At 38.3% G+C, this 20,659-nt stretch overlaps 1 long non-coding RNA gene across 1 annotated transcript in view; it reads left to right on the top strand.

Annotated features, from left to right (window-relative positions):
* Positions 1-11,305: 11,305 nt before the first annotated feature.
* The window catches only part of LOC134740015 (uncharacterized), a 76,963-nt gene continuing 67,609 nt past the window's right edge, over positions 11,306-20,659 (top strand). The window contains exon 1 of the long non-coding RNA XR_010127219.1: positions 11,306-11,407. This is a non-coding gene — a long non-coding RNA (uncharacterized LOC134740015). The remainder of the gene's footprint in view (positions 11,408-20,659) is intronic.

Here is a 20,659-nt window from a genome sequence, read left to right as displayed (position 1 = left end):
AATTGGATCATGGGGGCAGTTTCCCCCATGCTGTTCTCATGATAGTGAGTGAGATCTCACGATATCCGATGGTTTTATAAGTGTTTGGAATTTCCTCCTGCATTCATTCTCCTTCCTGCTGCCTTGTGAAGAAGGTGCCTTACTTCCCTTTTGCCTTTCACCATGACTGTAAGTTTTCTAAGGCCTCCCCAGCCATGCTGAACTGTGAGTTAATGAAACCTCTTCCCTTTATATATTACCCAGTCTTGGGAAGTTCTTTATAGCACTGTGAAAATGGACTAATACCCTCCTTGAGGACAAGGGCTGAGTTTTTTCATGTTTAGATCCCACCCTGGAGCACAGTCCCTTGAAGCACATAATCCTTATTTTTAAAATGAATACCATTGTTGAAAACTTAGCCAGTCACATTTTCTGTTTTTCTTTTCCCTTGTGTCTCAAAACATTTGCATGAAACATAGTCTCTGCTGCTGAGGAGTCCTTTTGCTCCTGCTGAGTAGTTCCTGCCTGCATCTTTAATCCTATGGAGGTGACGGCCTTTGTTCCATTCAGGGTAAGATGAAGGGCCTCTAGTATTGTGCTCCTGACCTCATAATGAGAATTACCAGCAGGACTGGATGGATTCCTAAGGAATGTGAGCCTGCTGTCTTGTAAATGTTTTTAATAATAAATGATAAGAAAGGCAAAGGCACAATGTATTTATTTCTTTATTATGGAAAGTCCTTGTAGATGTTCAGTGCCCAAATTTAAACTAAAAAAGAAAGAAAAGCATCATTTTGGACCTTTGGTTTCATATCATGAAACAATTTGTCTGGAGTGAGATAATGCTTCCTTTGGGGTCAGAGAGGTTTCTGGAAATTATGAATACACCTTGTTTTTTGGCTTAATTGCAGAAAGTTTTGATAAGGGTGATTGTATTAGCAAGAGCTTTCCAGAGAAATAGAAATAATAGGCAATATAACTCTGCCTCTATCTCTAATCTCTGTCTCTATTATCTTCATCTCCATCTCTTGATCTGTCCCTCTATTATAAGGAATTGGCTCATGTGGTTATGGAGGTGGAGAAGTTCAAAGATCTACAGCTTGCAAGCTGAAAACCCAGGAGACCTGGGTTCCAGTTCGAGTCTGAAGGCCTGAGAACCAGTAGAGTCAATGGTATAAGTTTTAGTCTGAAGTCAGGAGAAGACAAATATCCTTGCTGGGAGACAGGAATAGAGAGGAAATTCTTTCTTCCTTCAACTTTGTTCCATTGAGGCCTCCAACAAACGGGGTAAGGCCCATCCACACTGGGGAAGGCAATCTACTTTACTCAGTCTACCAGTTTAAATGTCAATCTCATCCAGAAACACCCTTACAGACACATCCAGAATAATGCCAAACCAAATATCTGGACATCCCCTGGCTTAGTGAAGTCAAGACATTAAAATTAGTCATCACAATGATGTTAGATTGTGACCAGTAGGTTTAAGTGGGAAATGGATTATGATTAGAAATGTGAGTTAGCTTTGTCCTGAAAACCTTCAGAAAATCATAACTTTAGGTCCTTGTAGGAGAAGTCACCTTTTGATAGGTGGCAGGAACATGGCAGGAAAAGCTCTTTAGTATCAGATTCTAGAAATATGGAGTGTTAGCGCTAGAAGGAGAATTAGTGAGCCAGTCTCTTCATCACATACTGATGGAAGTGAGGGCCAGAGCCATGAAGGACTTACACAGTCAGGCAGTGGTTCAGACATGTTTACAACCTAGGTCTTTTGATTTTTTTACATTCCTCTATGTTGTTGAAATATGATAAGTGAAGGAGCTTGGTGACTGTAAAATATTACACATATGTGAACTACTATTATCCCATCATCTCATTGTTCTGTCTCTTATCCTAACTTACTATTAGTATGACATTGACCTAGTCATTTGATCTCCCTGGGCCTTAGCTTACTTACTCTTCCATAGCTCATTTTCAAGATAATAGAGGTAGTGGTTGAAAGAACCTTAGAATTCACTGAAAGCCTCTTGCCCTTTGCCTCCATTGACTCTCCTTTTGTCTCATCTCTTGCCACTTTCTGCCCATTCTATTCCCTGACCTACTGGCTGAACTGAAAGCACAATTCCCCAGATACGCCAGGTTCTTTTTTTTGTCTCAGATCATCTGCACATGATGTGCTCTCTGCTGTCTTTACCCTGATAACTCCTATTATTTTTAAGGCTCAATTTGAGCATCAACTCCTCAAGATTTTCTTGGATACCGTCTTATAAGCTTCCCCAGCACTCAACGCCTCCTGCTATCCCAGTGTATATTGCACTGTATTGTAACTGTCTACTTAGAGCTCTCTTTTTCCAGGCTGTGAGCTCCTCAACTCTTAATACCAGTGCTTGCACTGTATCTGAAACATGGAAGAGGCTCAATAGTTGTTTGTTTAATGGTATGTAGATAGATTGCTGATTGGTTATTTCCAAGAGATGACACTGTCTTTTCTTTCACAGCCCCTGGGAAGCCCCTCAGTGCTACTTTCCTAATGGAAAGAGCTCAAAGGGAATGGCTTCTGAGCCTTCACCACTTAGGACAGCATGAAGCTAGCCACTTGCCACCTGGTTATATCTGAATATGCTAAACCACGTTTAAAGAAGGGAGCTCCAGAAAGATATATTGCAAGCCCCCAAGAAGGCATGACTCCTTGTGAGTTTGCAAGATCTAGCATACACAGGCAGCCTCTTTATTCTGGGGAGGGAGGATGGGAAGAGGTAAGCCATTCTCTAAATCTCAGAATTCTCTCTGAGTTTGTGGAGTGGTTTCTAATGTAAGTGCTAACTTAGGCTGCTGCTAATTGCTGCTGATTGCTGGTAAATTGCTGGCAATAGCAACTGGCTGTCCTGGCAGCAGCAATGGCATATCCCAAGATAGCAGAAGCAGGGATAGAAAGCTTAAGTGGTGCTGGAATGCCTGGATGAGAATCCCAGATTGCCAAGGCAGCCTAACAAGCCACTTAGCAAGGGGAGCCCAGAAGGAAAAGCTCACTTGGAAACCCAAGGCCACTAAGAGGTATGGAAACACACAGCATGATTCCAACAGAAACTGGGACTCTTCTGCATTAATCTTCTTGCTAAAAGAGGAATGGATGCCACCAAGCTTGAGGAAAGTTGCTTCTCAGTACCTCAGTGTGTCAGAATTCTGAAGAAATACAAGATGAAATAAGGGGAGTAATACCAAATGGAAATAAGGAAATTCAAGATTTTGGTAAGCTGATAAAAATTAGTGAAGGGCATGCACGCTGACATGTAACAGAAGATTATTCCAGAATATTAGGATTACCTAATAATTGTTGGCCAATCCTTCTCTCCAGCACACTTTTAAGGGATGACTTTCTTCTTCACTTCTGATTTTCCTCTTCTCCTGGGCTGGTGTGAAAATGTGGACAGAAGAAGTCCTTTCTATGTATGATTGATTGATTTATTGAACAAATGTTTATTGAGCCCAGTGACTGCATTGTCCTAGGCTTTAGGCATATAACATGACACTAGATGGAATTTAACTTGTTTCAGGCTTTTTCTGCTTTTTCCTTACTCCTTTGACAGTTTAATGCAGCTATCAACCCTGCCTGGATCCTCCTTCCTTTTCTTTTTTAGGTTGGGATGGATGGGGATGGTACAGGTGGGATTGCCTGTCCCTGAGGCAGGCAGATGATGTTCCAGAGGGAGACTAGGGCACTTTCTTGGTAAATTATAGGTCAACAGCAGACACAAAGGGAAAAGAAGTGCCACTTGAAGTTACTGTGTCAGCTGAAGACTCAAGCATATGAACATGTGATGCACCATTCCCTACTCATTGGAACACCTATAGGCATTTTTAAACCCATTTGACAGATGAGGCATGTTAGGGAATTTGCCCAATATCATATATCCAGTAACTGGGGGAACTGAGATTTGAACTCAGATTAGTTTGAATCTGAATGTGATATTCTTTTGGCTGCAGCCTTTAAATGCCTCATTCAAGGCAGTAAAAGATGAGAGTAGCACCAGACTTATCTGTCTCTTTTATGAGAAAATAAAAAACTACCTTGGACAACCCCAGCTGACTTTCACTTGTTTCCCACCAACCAGAATTGTGTTACAAGGACCCCTTAGGTGACCCTCTTACATGGCTCCTTATATCCCCTCCACCAGCTGCAAGGAAGGCTGGGAAGGCAAGTGTTTGGTGTTTCTATCCCATATAGTGGAAAGTGACAAGGGAGTAGGGAGTTGAGACAACCAACAGAGGCTGACTTCTTTTTACTACAACTTTTGCGCCACATTCTTTCATTAGATAAGTTTGCACATTCTATCTGATTTTAGTCAATTAATGCAAGACTCCTCACTTTCTGGGTTTTGAAGGTGACAGCATATCTCTGATTTATTATGTATTGATTTTACAGTTTAACTCTGAATACATTTTAATTTTTCCTCTCTCTGAGTTTATGAGGGACACTTATTCAGAAAGCCCATGGGGATAACAATAATGTCTGTGGTGCCAGGATCAGAGATCAAGATTAGAAAGCCCTGAGCATATTCCCTGTCACATAGCAAGCATTCAGCAAATAGTTATTGCTATGGTTTAAATGTCCCCTCCAAAACTCATGTTGAAATTTAATTGTCATTGTAACAGTATTAAGAAGTGAGACAATTAAGAGGCAATTAGGTCAAGATGGCTCCATCCTCATTAGTGGATTAATAGCAATTATAAAGGTGCATGAGGCTGCAAGTTCTATCTCTTGCTCTCTCTTGCTCTCTTTGCCCTTCCACTGTGTGATGCCTCCCGCCATGTTATGATGCAGCAAGAAGACCCTTGCCAGATGTCAGCACCATGTTATTGGACTTCCCAGGCTCTAGAATAATAAGAAATACATTTCTATTGCTTATAAATTACCCAGTCTATGGTATTCTGTTATAGCAGCACAAAATGGACTAAGATAGTGACTATTATAATTAGTCATCTGTTTTACCTTTGGATGGGACTTGGATGATAGAGGAAGATCTCATAGGGAAGTGAATGGTATGCAGGTAGTGTTGACAAGTAGGGTTTGGATGTGTGAACCCTAGTTTAAGACACCAGGATGATACATTTTTGGCTGAGATTAGAGAGTGGATGGAGGGGTGAAATTCATTTGCTCAGAAGCTAGCTAACAGCTTTAAACTGAATAGGGAAAGGAAAAGAACAGAAAACTACAATCAGAGAAATCAGTGAAATCAGTTCTATAGAAAATGGAAATTGTGAGTTCTATAGAGAAGGGTAAATTTGTGGAAATTTGTAGTGTGTCACAGGAGAAACAATAGGGGAGGAATATGGAAATTATAACACTCTATGCATTGCCCTTTCATTGGCTGACCTCATTGTACTACAATTGTGTCGTATTTACATTTATCTTGACTTATAAACACAACCTGAGATAAGACAAGCACCATCCTAACTCCTTAAAGGGGATGGAAGTAGATTCCAGACCTAGAGATGACATCAAGTTGAGATGATGGCTTAGGTGAATAGATATTCTCAGGTGACTATGTGAGGGATCTATGGAAAACAATAATAGTATCCTTTAAATGACATTTACTATGTTGTGGGCACTATTTTAAGTACTTCACTGAGATTATTTCATTTAATTTTCACAACAGCCCTAGGTGGTAGATAGCATTATCATCTTCATTTTATGACTGAGGAAACTGAAACATAGGGAGGTTAAGTGACTTGACTTATGTCACACAGCTCATAGAGGTTTAAACCCAGCTGGCTTGCTCTGGATGCCAGGCCAATTCGCTGTGTCTATGCAGATAAATTCTGTTGGCTTTCTTTGATTAGAATTACTAGGTGGCAATTAGGGGCAATGTGGTTGTAATGTGTATTTGCTTTTGAAAATATTCAATTCTATCGTAAAAGATGAATATGTTTATAAACCATAGGTGACACATTTAGGGTATGTTAGATATAGATTAGCAGTCAGTCAGTAGAGCATGTGTGGGCTAAACAGAGATAGGAAGGGCTAAAAAGACCAAAAGATCCCTGATATTCATGAGGCTACAGACTCTAAATATTCATTATACACTACATATGTGTGACATATGAAGATTCTAAATATAAAAAAGGCACATGTATTTAGGTTACATTTGATGAACACATAATATTCATGAGGTCCTAATTCTTAGCACCCATTCTGTCCATGTGTCATTTGCCCAAGAAACACAAATAAACCTAGGTTGGTTCATCAGCTAAATGGTGAGCAGCAGCTGAATCTCTTTAATGCAGCCAATTGTGTGTCATTGGCCCAGGGAATCTTCCATCCATGAGTCCTCCTGCTCAAATCTCCATTCTAGTCCTTGTAACCATCCCATCACTAGGAAAGGCTAATGATGTATATGTGGTGTGTGTGTGTGTGTGTTTGAGAGAGAGAGAGAGAGGGAGAGAGAGAGACAGAGAAGACAAACATTGCTAACCTCCAGGATTCAAGCAGTAAGGTCATCCTATCCTCTCTAATACCCATCCCTGAGTGTGTTAACTTATTGTGGTCTCTTTCCCCTTCCTTCTCACTGTGTGTTATAAATTAATTTTCATAAACAATCCCATGATATCCTGGTAGTATATTTAGAGCCTATAGTGACATCCAGATAATTTCCCACATGGCAGTGGTAGACATAGGCTGCTGTGACCTCAGCAAGGCCCTGCCCAATCGTGCCTGAGATCCTGGTGGGCACATATAAGCTGGGAGGTACTACAAAGAGTGGAACTCCTGGCCTGCAGATGGTGGCAATATTAGGAGGCCAGTGCCACAAGAAGGGGGTTTCTGGTAATGCTCCATCTTGCTGGTCTGTTCTGGTGATAGGTGAAGACACACAAGGTAAGTTAAATGTAAAGATAAGGAAACTATTGAAAGGTTTCCATGTTGGAGAGGAGTTTCATCTGTTCTCATTCCATGAGTTGAGCTGGGGAAATCAATTTCATTTTGGGGCAGATTATGGGATGTGAGGGACTGGTGAAGTGTTGGGCCTGGGCCAGAGAATGTAATGGGGTTGGGGACTTGGAGGCACAGAGTAGAAACAATGGGGAAGCTGGAGGCAGAGCAGCCAAGTCCACAGAACTGAGTGAGCTCAGGCAGAGAAGAGTGAGAACAAGGCCCAGCAGCAGGTGTGTTATGACAGGAGGGAGGGAGGTAAGAAAGCTGGTCCCAGGTAAAGAGTGCCACAGAGCAAGAGGTGAACAAAATGTGGGGCACCCCAATTGAGGGGGCTAGTGGTTTTCCTGGAAAATATGAAGGAAGCTGCTATCACCCAGTTTCCTGGGAACCAAATTCAATCTGAGGGTTTGTTTTGCCTGTGATAAGCCAACCTGGCTCACTACACATTATCAACAGGTCCAGCGGAGTGTTGACACACTCAAGGCTGGCCCAGCAATCACTTGGGATCCTGTCCTTACTATTTCTAATGAGTTCTTATTCTATTCCCTTCAAGCTCTGAATCATTGTGATGTGAGCCTTTGGCTGGGGACTTTGAAATCCAGTTTTATCTAAAGAAGTAGTTTTCAGTTTTTTGACCTTGACTCAGGAGGAAACACATTTTACATCATAATCCAGTATACATATACCAATGTATGCCTATGTATAAAATTGAAACAAGAATTTCATGAAATTTACCTTTACTGCATTTGATGAACTCGAATTAGTCCATTACATTTCACTTTAAAAATGCTAATCACAACACACTAAATTGATATGCATCCCACTAATCATTTGTCTTGATCCATTTTATGCTGCTGTAACAGAATATCACTGACTGGTATGCTGTGGTATTCCTCAGGAAAAAAAAATACATGGCTTATTGTTCTGGAGGCTGGGAAGTCCAAGACTGACAGGCTACATCTGGCGAGGTCCTTTATACTGTGTCGTAGCATGGCAGAAGACATCACATGGTGAGAGAGTGTGTGAGCGGACAAAAGGGGGCCAAACTCACTTTTTAACAAACCCACTCCTGCAATAATGACATTAATCCATAATCATCCTGTTTATTTGGATATTTTGATTCTCCTTCCACAAATGAAGAAAATAAGGATCAAAGAAGTTGCATGGTTCATCAATGCAATAGTTACAAAGGTAACTAGTGGGATAATTGGGACTTGAACCAGGACTGTTTGACTGTAGCTTCAGGACAAGGTGCTTTTGGTCCTGATGAGATTCCCACCCACAAACCTCTCCTATACAGCAATTCTGGAACCTGAATTCCTTTTTCATTTCCCTTCATGAAGTCCAAGCCCTCTCTTTGCTATATATGTGTGGAGGCTAAAACAATTCCATCTTGGATGCTAACCCACCATGTTGACTCCTGATTGACCCTGTTCTGGGAAGCCCTCTAAGATTTCCAGTTTATTTATTGTCCCTTGTGTAAGAGCACGTACTTGCCACGAATCCTGTCCTTAAGTCTAAACAACCCTGAGATTATCATACTTCAGTTTTCTGACACATCCCTTCTGAATCATGTATACCCTTTCCCTGTGGTATATAAGCTCTGTGTCTGGGAGGTAATGGCACTGGAATCCATCCTCTTGCTGGGCACAGTAGCTCACGCCTGTAATCCTAACACTTTGGGAGGCCAAGGCAGGGGGATCACCTGAGGTCAGGAGTTCGAGATCAGCCCGACCAATATGGTGAAACCCCGTCTCTGCTAAAAATGCAAAATTAGCTGGGCGTAGTGGCATGTGCCTGTAATCCCAGCTACTTGGGAGGCTGAGGCAGGAAAATCGCTTGAACCCGGGAGGTGGAGCTTGCAGTGAGCTGATATCATGACATTGCACTCCAGCCTGGGCAACAAGAGTGAAACTCAGTCTCAAAAAAAGAAAAACAACAACAACCAAAAAACTCACCCTCTTGTCTTGCGGCTGCTGAAGACACAGACAAGGCTTCTGTTTGTAAGTCCTTATTAAAAGTTTCTTTTGGAGAAACTGGACTCGTCAGCTTCTTTCTTCAGCCTCTCAGCTTCCTTGGACTTTGGGGGTAGGTTTGCATATGTCAGTCCTCCGTGGACAGTGTGCCATTGAAATAAAGATTTAATGTCGCAAACATCCTTGTCTTGTACAGGTATGTCTGGTGGCTGTCCTCAGCCCCAGGGACTGAGGTATATGTAACAGTATATATAACTTCATCTTAATCCTCACAAGCGTTTCTAAGCAACATTTTGACTGATGCAAGAGCTGACATTGCAGAAGCAGCTGTTCATTCTGTTGTCTCCAATGACATGGGAGAGTCTTCCTCCTTAATTAGGAACAGGATGTATGTATGATTTATATCCCCAGGCAATGCCTCTCTAACAGGTGAAGTCTCAATAGTCAATATTTGAAATATTCCTTTATAAAGCCTAAAGTTAATACACAGAATGTGAATGGCAAAATGGCAGACACACCAGTCCGTGGTAAAACTCCTTATTTTTCTGTATCTTCACTATGTATGAAGTAAATGTGGCAATACATATAGAGGCCTAGTACTATAGAATTTTAAAGCTTCAATTTGTTTAACTTTGGGGTTAATGTCCTTGTGCTTGGAGGAAATTTTGAAATGGGTTGGGGTAGTTTTATTACTGCATAGGACATGAATCATGCATAAATAAGTGGAAAGGATACTAGAATTATTGCAAAGAATAGAAGCTTGGTCATTTAAAACACATTACATTTTTTCTCATTATACAATGAATATTCATTTATTATAGATAATTTTGAAACAAAAAATGTGTAAAGAAAAAACCCTACTCTTAATACCCCAAATCAAATACTGTTAACATTTTTGCTATATTTCCTTCCAGTCTTTTTTCAACATGTTGCTACATAAACATGTGCTCATATTTACAAAATTGGGATCAAATTAATTATGCTGATCCCAAATTTGAAAATACAGTTTTATATTCTTTGCTTTTTTGTTACTTATGATTGTATCAAGAAATTTCCTCATTCCACTAAATATTCCTTGAAAATGTATATTTTTAAATTTATTCCTTTCTTGGGACATTCTGGTTTGTTTTTATAATTAAGAGTATGATTAAATATTCCTGTGTTTTTATATGCCAAGTTGTGAAATCCCTGCATACAAGCAAAATGATGCAAAAAGGAGGAAAACTTATTGAAGACATAGCTAGTTTATGTAAAATCGACTTAACATTAACATTACCTGTTGACAATGCTTTAGCATTATTAACCTCCCTGTATGGTGCTTTACTCATCTGTAAGATGGAGGTGACACACTGGTTTATTTTATTTTATTTTATTTTTTTTAGATGGAGTCTCGCTCTGTTGCCAGGCTGGAGTGCAGTGGCGCCATCTCGGCTCAGTGCAACCTCCGCCTCCTGAGTTCAAGCGATTCTCCTGCCTCAGCCTCCTGAGTAGCTGAGATTACAGGTGTGTACCACCACACCCAGCTAATTTTTGTATTTTTAGTAGAGACAGGGTTTCAGCCTCTTGGCCAGGATGGTCTCGATCTCCTGACTTCATGGTCTGCTCACCTCGGCCTCCCAAAGTGCTGGGATTACAGGTGTGAGAACATAGGTAATTGTTTACTTGTATTTGGTTTACACAGTACACTCCTCCAAACACCCTCCTTTCTGTGCTCCAATTGGAATGCTACCCATGTCCCAGCAGTGATGGATGTAGCTGATGGTGCTGATCAATTGAATAATTGTTGTCAACTTCAGAAGAAATGCCTTTTATTAATGCCATTGCTTGACTAAGAGATTTCCCTTTAAATGCCAAGTATCCATTTTATTATGTTTCAATAAGACTTTGTTAGTTACTATTTTTTAAAAAAGGTTATTTCATAAAGAAAGGAGTTTGAAAGGATACTCCTACCATTTCCTATATTACCATTCACTTCTTAACTCAGTGAAGCAGAAGTGACAGGAAGGTACCCGGGGCTGGGCTTGGGACTGCTCTGGGCTCCAAGGATGCTGTCTGTGGTGGCTGCCCTTTAATTGTTCACTGTGACTGGAGCTTTTGGTTGTTCTGCTTCTATTTAATATTTCCCATAAAGATCTGATTTTTTTTCTCTGTGTTGTATTAATTATTAAACTAACTTTGTAACAGTGATTTTCAAACCATGATCCACAGACCTGAAGGTGGAGTTCTCTCAAGTGACCTGGAAGGTTGACAAATATGCTGGCTCTAGAACTTAAATCTAGAGATTTTGACTTGGTAAATGTGTGACAGCACCCACATTTTGAGGACCACTTTCATGGTGTCTTAGTGCATTTGGGCTCCTATAACAGAATACCATAAACTGAGTGGCTTATAAATAGCAGAAATTTATTTTTCACAGTTCTGGAAGCTGGGACATCCATGATCAAGGTGCATTTTCGTGTCTGGCGAGGGCCTGCTCTGGTTCATAGATGGCTGTCATCTCACTTTAATTCACGTGGTGGAAGAGGTGAGAGAGCTCTCTGGGGTCTCTTTATCATAAGGGCACTAATCCCATTGATGAGGGCTCTACCCTCATGACCTACTCACCCCTCGAAAGCCCCACCTCCAAATATCGTCACATTGTGTGATTAGGTTTCAACTTAAGAATTTGGGGAAATACAACTGTTTAGCCTATAGCACATGGGAGGGGCCTGGGCAGTGGTAGGCTTATGGGTGGGCTTTAACAACCCCTTTCCCTATTCTACTAGAATATAATTTTTTTAACTCTGAAAATAGCCGTTCTAAAGAATGCTGTATGTATTCCACCCTAATATAAGCTTCAGAAAAGCACTGACTTTCAGAAGCTTACAGAAAACCAGGGGCTTATAAGGGTGACTCTATAACACAAGGTGGCCACCAGCTACTGTGTTGCTGGAAAAGGTAAAATGCTTTGTCCACTACTACCTTCCTCCTGTCCTTTCCCACCTCTGAGATTGACTCTGCCGTCTATGATGCTTAGAGTGACATTAGTGGATGTTTTCATGAAAAAATGAGAAAACGGGCTGGGTGCAGGGTGTAGTGGCTCACGCCTGTAATCCCAGTGCTTTGGGAGACTGAGGCAGGAGGATTGCTGGAGGCCAGGAGTTTGAGACCAGCCTGGGCAACATGGTGAAACCCCCTCACTACAAAATATACAAAAATTAGCCATGTGTGGTGGCATGCACCTGTAGTCCTAGCTACTTGTAGTCCCAGCTACTGAGGCAGGCTCATCACTTGAGCCCAGGAATTTGAAATTACCTTGAGCTGTGATTGTGCCACCTGGGCAACAGAGCGAGACTGTGTCACAAAACAAAACAAAACAAAACAAAACAAAATCGGGGGGTAGGGGAGAGAGAGAGAGAGAAAGGGCAGAAAGAGTTTCAATAGCATACAAATATGATAGTAATGTGCTTCACAATTTTTGGTGTGGAGGAGTCATATGTATCATTCCTCATGTGAATGTGTTGCTTCTTCCAAGTGGGTTGTTGAAAACAAGAATAATAAGTTATTTAAAACAGTGTTGAACTAGGGGGTCAATAATCATATTTTAAATACTTCAACATATACATGTGATATATGTACATGCATTCGAATTGTTTGGACTCCACTTAAATTTGGGCAGTCATTTGCCTCAAGTAAAATGTGTGTTTCCAGGGATGGTTAGTTTATATTTCACCAGACAACATACTCTACAGCCATTTTTATTTTACCTTATTATTATTTTTATTTTTTTCATTGAAAAGAAAAATTGTGTATGTTTACGATGTATAACATGATATATTGATATATGTAGATATTGTAGAATGGCTAAATTATGCTAATTAACATATACATTACCTTACACAACACTTTATGTAGTCAGAGCACTTGAAATCTACTTTTAGAAATTGCCATGTAAACAATATTCATGTTGTTAACTATAGTCATCATCGTGTACAACAGATCTCTTGAACTTACTTCTAGGACCAGACATTTTGTTATCATTGTAAGTGGGGTAATAATTAGTGGTTTGCTATTTTGTACAATGGCTTTTAGAAATTGTTTATTTTTCCCTAAAATTATTGGATTGTAAGCTATATGGACTGACCAAAATATTTTAAAGATGCTTTCCCACTCTGCACACAGGAGCGTAAGAAGCTAGGAAGCCCATCTCCCTTTACATATGGGGTTGGTGCTTGAGATTTGAATATGATATGCTCTTAAATTCCCACAATTTAGAAGATTCTCGTCACTTGATACTGACTGAGAGGTTAACCGAATTTTGCTTCTGGAATTAATGTTTTTCTTGATATTTTAAAAAATGCAAGGTATAGTCGGAACACTTAAGAAGACAGAGCCTAGGACTTCTTCCAGCTAAAAAACAATTGCTTTGTGCTAGCTGCTAATAAATGCTTATATTTGTGGCAAAATTTAATCAGAGACTTGTTTTATCTGTAACTTGCCACTAATATAAGCATTTACTAGCAAGTTGGTACAAATATACTTTGATATAACAATATGATGTCAAGATTAGAATTCAACAAGTTTTTAAATATTAAAACAAACTATTCATCAAGAAAGCTTGTCTTTGCCTTAAAAAGAAACCCAATTTTCTGATGCTGCGTATCAGAATAAATACAGATTAAACTTGAATTTTATGATAATTAGTATATTATTTACCTGACAATGTAATGACTAGGTGGTGCTTTGTCTTTTTAAAACACCTGTGCCAATTTTCTATTTCTTTAAATATTCTTCATGAAGTAGCTAAAGAGGAAGCATTTCTTCTTCTGGGAAGATGGAGTAGACATACTTTTCCCTATTCTTTCTGCTAAGTACAACTAAAAAACCCTAGACAGTGTTTATAAAATTAACATAAGAAGATTCTGAAAGATGGAAGAAGGCAGAGCAGCTAGAGACCTCAGAACCCAAGGAACAATATAGTGGTAGGTTCTTTGGATGTTTTTTTTGGTCTAAGTCTCAGACTTAAAGTGTAATAAGCTGGCAACCTGGAAACATCACGTGCGCGTGCGCACGCACACACACACACACACACACACACACGCATGCCCTAACACACAAAACTGCTTTCTTTAGCCAGAGGACCAGGTACAGGACAGCTTAGCAAGACAAAAAACTTTTAGGAAACCACTCTATTCCAGTTAACCACCACAGAAAATCTATGACAAAGACTCTCATCCTCACCAGACTGCAACAAGCAGAACCTCACCTGAGCAGGTGTCAGAAGAAACCTAGAAGAGAGTCAGGACTTTCATCACCACTCAGTGGTAATGAGACCACATCTCTGAACCCCATGGTGTCAGTAGAGGTATATATTATGAATATATAATGTAAAACCTAATCAACCACAGAAAAACTATACAAAAAGATCCATTTAAATATATATTTATAGATAATATATATAGATAAATCTAAATGGAATTCTAAAAAATGTTCAAGTAACCCACAGGAAAATAGGAAAAAGAAAGAGAAATGAAAAACTGAGAGAACAAACAGAAAACAAAAAATAAAATGACTTAAACCATAATGTATCAATAGTTGCATTAAATGTAAATCATTTAAATATACCAACTAAAAGACAGAGATTGGCAGAGTATATTAAGAAACAACACAACTATATGCTGTCTATAAGAAATACACCTCAGATATAATATAGAAAGGTTGAATGTGAAAAGATGGAAAAAGATATATCATGCAAATGTTAACCAAAATAAATCAGGAGTGGCTATACTAATAGCATACAAAGTAGATGTCAGAGCAAAGAAAATTACAGAGAAGGAACATTATATAGTAACAAAAGGTCAATCTACCAAGAAAAGATAGTAATCCTGAAGGTGTACACACCAAGCAACAGAACTGCAAAATATGCGAAGTGAAAACTGATAGAACTGAAAAGAGAAACAGACAAATTCATAGTTATAGTTGAAGATTTCAATATTTCTCTATTAACATTGATAGAACAACTAGACAGAAAATTAGCAAGGACACAGAAGAACTCAACAGTATCATTGGCCAACAGAATCTAATTTATATTTATAGAAAGCTTCACCTAACAACAGGAGTACACACATTTTTTAAAAATGCATCTGAAACATATACCAAGAGAGACCATATGCTAGGCTGTAAAACAAACTTACAAATTTTAAAGAATAGAACTCCTATAGTATGTGTTCTCTGACCAAAATAAAATTAAACCAGAAATCACCAAAAGAAAGACAACAGCAAAATCTCTAAACACTTGGAAACTAAATAACACACTTCTAAATAATCCATGGGTCAAATATTATATTGAAGTAAAAAAATTGAACTGCATGAAAATTAATGTATAATATATCAAAAATTGTGGGACACAGCTAAATTAGTGTTGAGATGGAAATTTATAGCACTAAATGCTTTCATTAGAAAAGAGAAAAAGTCTGAAATCAATAATCTAAGCTATCACCTCAAGGATCTAGAAAATGAAGAGCAAAATAAATCCAAAACAAATAAAATAGAATAAATAATAAAGAGCAGAAATCAATGAAATTAAAAATAAAAATAGAGAAAACCAATGGAACAAAAAGAAAACTCTTTGAAAAGATCAACAAAATTGACACATTTCTAGCAAGTGTGATGAAGACGAAAACAGATAATATGCAAATTACCAACATAAGGAATGAAACGGGATATCACTAAAGATCCTGCAGGTATCAAATAGATAATAAGGGAATATTGTGAGCAACTCTGCGTGATTTGACAATTCAGATTAAATGGATTGATGCCTTGAAAAACACAAACTACCATAACTCACCCAAATTAAATAGACAATTTGAGTATCCCTATAATTATCCAGGATTTCAAATTCATTAAAAAAGTCCTAAGTTAATCTCCAGACTTAGAAATTTTAATCAGAGACTATTAACAAGTGTTTAAAGAAGAGCTAACACCATTCTACACAATATTTTCAAAAAATAGAAGAGAAGGGAACACTTCTAACATTTTATGAAAAACCAATATTGCTTTGATACCAAAACCAGATAAAGACAGTACAAAAAAGAAAAAGAAAACAGCAGATGAATACAACATCCCTTGTGAATATAGACACAAAAGTCTTAACAAAGTATTGGTAAACAGAATTTGGAATTCTATAAAAAGAATTAACATACTCTATGACCAAATAAGGTCTATTTCAGGAATGCATGCCTGGTTCAACATTTGAAAGTCAAACAATGTAATCCACCATAGTATCAGGCTAAAGAAGAAAAATCACATAATCATATCAATCAATGCAAAAAGTTTTTTGAAAAAATTCAGCATCCATTTTTTGTTCAAAAAATCTCTTAGAAAAATAAGAATAAAGAACTTCAACTTGATAAAGTAAATTGACCAAAATCCTAAAGTTAATATCATGCTTAATGGTGAAAGACTACATGCCTCTCTTTAAAAATGGGAACAAGGCAAAGATGTTTGCTCTTACCACTTATTTAGCATAGTGTTGGAAGTTCTAGCTGCTGCAACAAAGCAAGAAAAGGAAATAATAGACACACATATTGGAAATGAGGAAATATGTCTGTCCCTATTTGCAGATGACATGAATGTTTACGTAGAAAATCCCAATGAACCTACATAAGAAGCAGCAGCAGGAGGAGGAGGAGGAGAAGGAGAAGGAGAAGGAGAAGAAGACCTCAACTCATAGAACAGAACTATTAATTGAATTCAGCAAGGTCACAGGATACAAGATCAACATAGAAAAGTTAATTATTTTTCTATGTATTAGCAATGAACACTAAAAGTGTGCTGAAATTAAAAGAAAAATGCCATTTACAACTGCTCAAATACAAAATAGCATAAATATAAGAAAATACAAACAGGACTTTATTCCAAAAACTACAAACAAAATACTGATAAGAAAATCAAAGCTCAAAATAAATGGACATATCATGTTCATGAATTAGAAAATTCAGGATGGAAATTATGTCAATCCTCTCCAATTTGCTGTGCATGTTTAATGCAGTTCCTATCAAAATCCTTACAAGACTTTTTATAAAATATATAGACAAGATTATTCTAAACTTTATATGGAAAGGCAAAGGAACTAGAATAGCTGAAACAATTTTGAAAAAGAAGAGTAAGGTGAAAGAAATCACTATCCAATTTCAAGGCTAATTATGTAACAACAGTAATCAAGATTGTTTGGCATTCATGGAGGAACAGAAGGGGAGGAGTAGAGCCATAGGTCAATGGAACAGAATGGAAGACCCGGAAAAAGACCCATTCAAATATGCCCAACTGATTTTGACCAAGGTGCCACAGCGATTCAATGCAGGGAGAATAAACTTTATGACAAAAGGTCCTGGAAGAGTTTGACATCCAGACGCAGTAAAATTAACCCCATCTAAACCTCATAGCTTAGACAAAATTTAACTCAAAATGGATTGTGAACGTAAATGTAAAATGCAAAACTATAAAACTTACAGAAAAAACACAGGATAAGATTTTCAGGATCTAGGGGTAGGCAAAGTGTTCTTAGGCTGGACACCAAAACATGGTTCATAAAATGAAAATTGATATATTGGACTTGATTAAAATGTAAAACTTTTGCTCTGTGAAAGACCCTGTTAAGCCAATAACAGAAAAGCAACAGACTGAGAGAATATATTTGCAAGCCATATATCCAACAAAACACTAGTATTAGAATAAATAAACAACTGTCAAAACTCAATAGCATAATAAAGGAACAAATAATCTTACTAGAAAGTGGTCAAAAGACACAAAAAGACATTTCCCTGGAAGTGATATACAGATGGAAAATAAACGCATGAAAAATGTGTTCAACATCATTAGGAATTAGGGAAATGCAAATTAAAGCCATAATGAGATATTGCTACACACCTATCACAATAGCTAAAATAAAAAATAGTGACAATATCAGATGCTGGAGAAGATGAAAAGAACTGGATTATATTGCTGGTGGAAATGTAAGCTGGTACAGAACCTATGGAAAAGTTTGGCAGTTTCTTAAACATGCACTTACCTAATGACCCAGCAATTGTACCCTTGGGCATTTACCCCAGCGAAATGAAAACTTCTTAATGTTTGTGCATAGCAGCTTTACTCATAATATCCCCAAATTGGAAATAATAAAAAATGTCTTTCAATGGGTGAGCAGTTAAACAAACTGTGGTATATCCATACTATTACACAGTAAAAAGGAACAAATTATTGGTACAGGCAGCAACTTGGATAAATGTCCAGTGAATTATTGTGAGTGAAAAAAAAATCCAAAAGATTACATACTGTGTGATTCTATTTATATAACATTTTTGAAATGACAGAATTATAGAACTGGAGAACTGATTGGTGGTTGCCAGGGGTAAATGATGCAGAGGTGGGAGGGGCTAAGGGAGAGGTCAAGGGAGAAGGAAGTGGATGTGATTGTAAGAGGGCAACATGAGAGATCCTTGTAGTGAAGATGCTATCTTGACTCTGTCAGTGTCAATATTCTGGTTATGATATTGCACCATGGTTTTGCATGATGTTACTATTGGGGGACACTGGGTAGAGGGTACATGGGATTATTCTCTATTGTTTCTTATTGCTTCATGTGAATCTACAGTTATCTCAAAGTTAAGAAAAAATTAGCTAAGGAAGAATCGTTGCCTCTGGTTTCAGTTACCTTTTCTAGCCAAGGGTAATTTAGAAAACATAGGTTTATGGTATTCCATTTCCAGGTATCTGTGATGTCTATCTATGCAATGATTAAATTATCTTTCATAAATATCAATACCTTCCATGACTGACCAATCTTTGTGATTGATATGGCTTTTTAAGACAATAATTACTTTCAATCAAGCTATAATTAAACCTGCAGGCCTGGGAGTCATCTTGTCTCAGACTTGTTCACATATCATTTAGTCTTGTACATTGATTTTAGGCCATGCCATTGCCATGATGTCTAAGCTCTTGGATGAACATCATTATAACTCCCAAATGTTGAGAGCATATTTTATAGTTGTAATAGTTACTATTTCCTCCAGGGCACTCACTTTGAACTCATTTGGGACCACTAGTGATGTTTCCCATGGCTGGCCCTGAAAATTGGGAAAAAGCAAAGTTGGTTCTTAGTTTTCCACCTGCCACCCACCATCCGCCACCTATACATACCATGCTTCAGCTGCCAAGCCAAAGAAAATGCATTGTAAAGGCACATGTGCATCCATAACATGATGTTCCTTTGGCAGCCCCACTGGGTCCTCAGCCCCAGCCCAGTACAGGGCACCTCATTGCTCCATGTTGTCAGACAAGTGGAGTGTGGGGCAGAGAGAATGGAAGTTCCTCTGGGGTGTGAGTGTTTGGGTACAGAGGATCCTTCAGGTTCCGCCTGGTCTGCTGACTTCCAAACCCAGTAATGGTTCCAGTGTATTTTGCCTGTTGAAGTGACTACCCTGAGTAATTCACCCTCCATGGAACACAGTGGCAGCTTAATGGGGCAAACCTCTTTGGATTTAACCAGACTTTGGTCTAAATCAGGCCTGTAGCATTCAAAGCCCAGAAAGATGCTGCCCTGCCCATTAAAGTATACTTCGAACAGGAGAAGGATGGTGGTTTTGAGGAATGGGTGGTATTTATCATGTACTCTGTCTGATTACTTTTCAACCCTGGGGGTCTGGACTCCTGCTAATTTGTGTGGCTGTCCTAGTGCCTTAAGATCCTGGAGTGAGAAGTATTATGCACTAGGTTGGAAAGGTCAACTGTGACAGAAAGAGATTCTATCCTTGTTAACATCTTGGCTTGATTAATCTCTGCTGTTTCTATCTTTTTCTGCAAGTTTGGCTCACCAAACTTAGGTTCACCAATTCTTTTATTAACTGAAATTTAGAAGATAGAGGCAAAAGAAGAAAAGATTTTAAACTCTTTTTTTTTTTTTTTTTAAATAGAGACAAGGTCTCACGATGTTACCTAGGCTGGTCTCAAACTCCTGAGCTCAAGTGATCCTCCTGGCTCGGCCTAAGATTTTAAACTTTGAATTCTCACTGTTTGTGGTCCAGCACATAATTTTTTTCTATTGAAAGTATTTGGATAAGACTAAATTTATATTTGGTCTTTGTTAGATTATTTTTGATAGTTTGTTCATTCTATTGTCATTCAAATATGCTGTAAATTTGTATATATTTTGTATGTATATATGTATATATTTTGTATGTATGTTTTGTATTACAGGACTCTCTAGGCATGAGTGGAGCTTATTTAGCCAATGGTATTTAGCATTCATCCTGTACATTCTACACACAGATATTTAGTCATTTTTTGATAACAAAATCTTCTTAGGATGTGGGGTGAAAATAAACTTCATTTTTGAGGCAAATAAAACTTCAAAAACAGTTACTATCTACAGTGCTTATTTATAAACTATGATCCCTTGAGAATCCTATACTTAAATAACACCAAAAATAAGGATAGAGGCAAATGAAAAGAAAAACAGAAATGAAGACCTGCTCCCCACCTCAGAGTTTACTTTTTTTACTCTCCATTCCCAGGCCGGAAGCCTCAATTTTTTAATTCTGAGTTTTTAGCACTGTTTTAGTCTTCAGCACCGTTTTGCATTTCCTGGACATATATCACGCGGTGACTCACAGAGCTGGGGTGCACAGGGAAGGCACATTGAGTTGCTCTAACAGAACAAGATGACATGATCTCACAGAATCAGCCCCATGTAATGCGTCATCCACACAATATTACCAAGCAGTTCTTGTCTTGATTC

This window comes from Pongo pygmaeus, chromosome 7 (genome assembly GCF_028885625.2).
Source record: "Pongo pygmaeus isolate AG05252 chromosome 7, NHGRI_mPonPyg2-v2.0_pri, whole genome shotgun sequence".
NCBI lineage: Eukaryota > Metazoa > Chordata > Mammalia > Primates > Hominidae > Pongo > Pongo pygmaeus.
The sequence above is the reverse complement of the archived record's forward strand: the minus strand, read 5'-3'. Positions and strand labels throughout refer to the sequence as shown.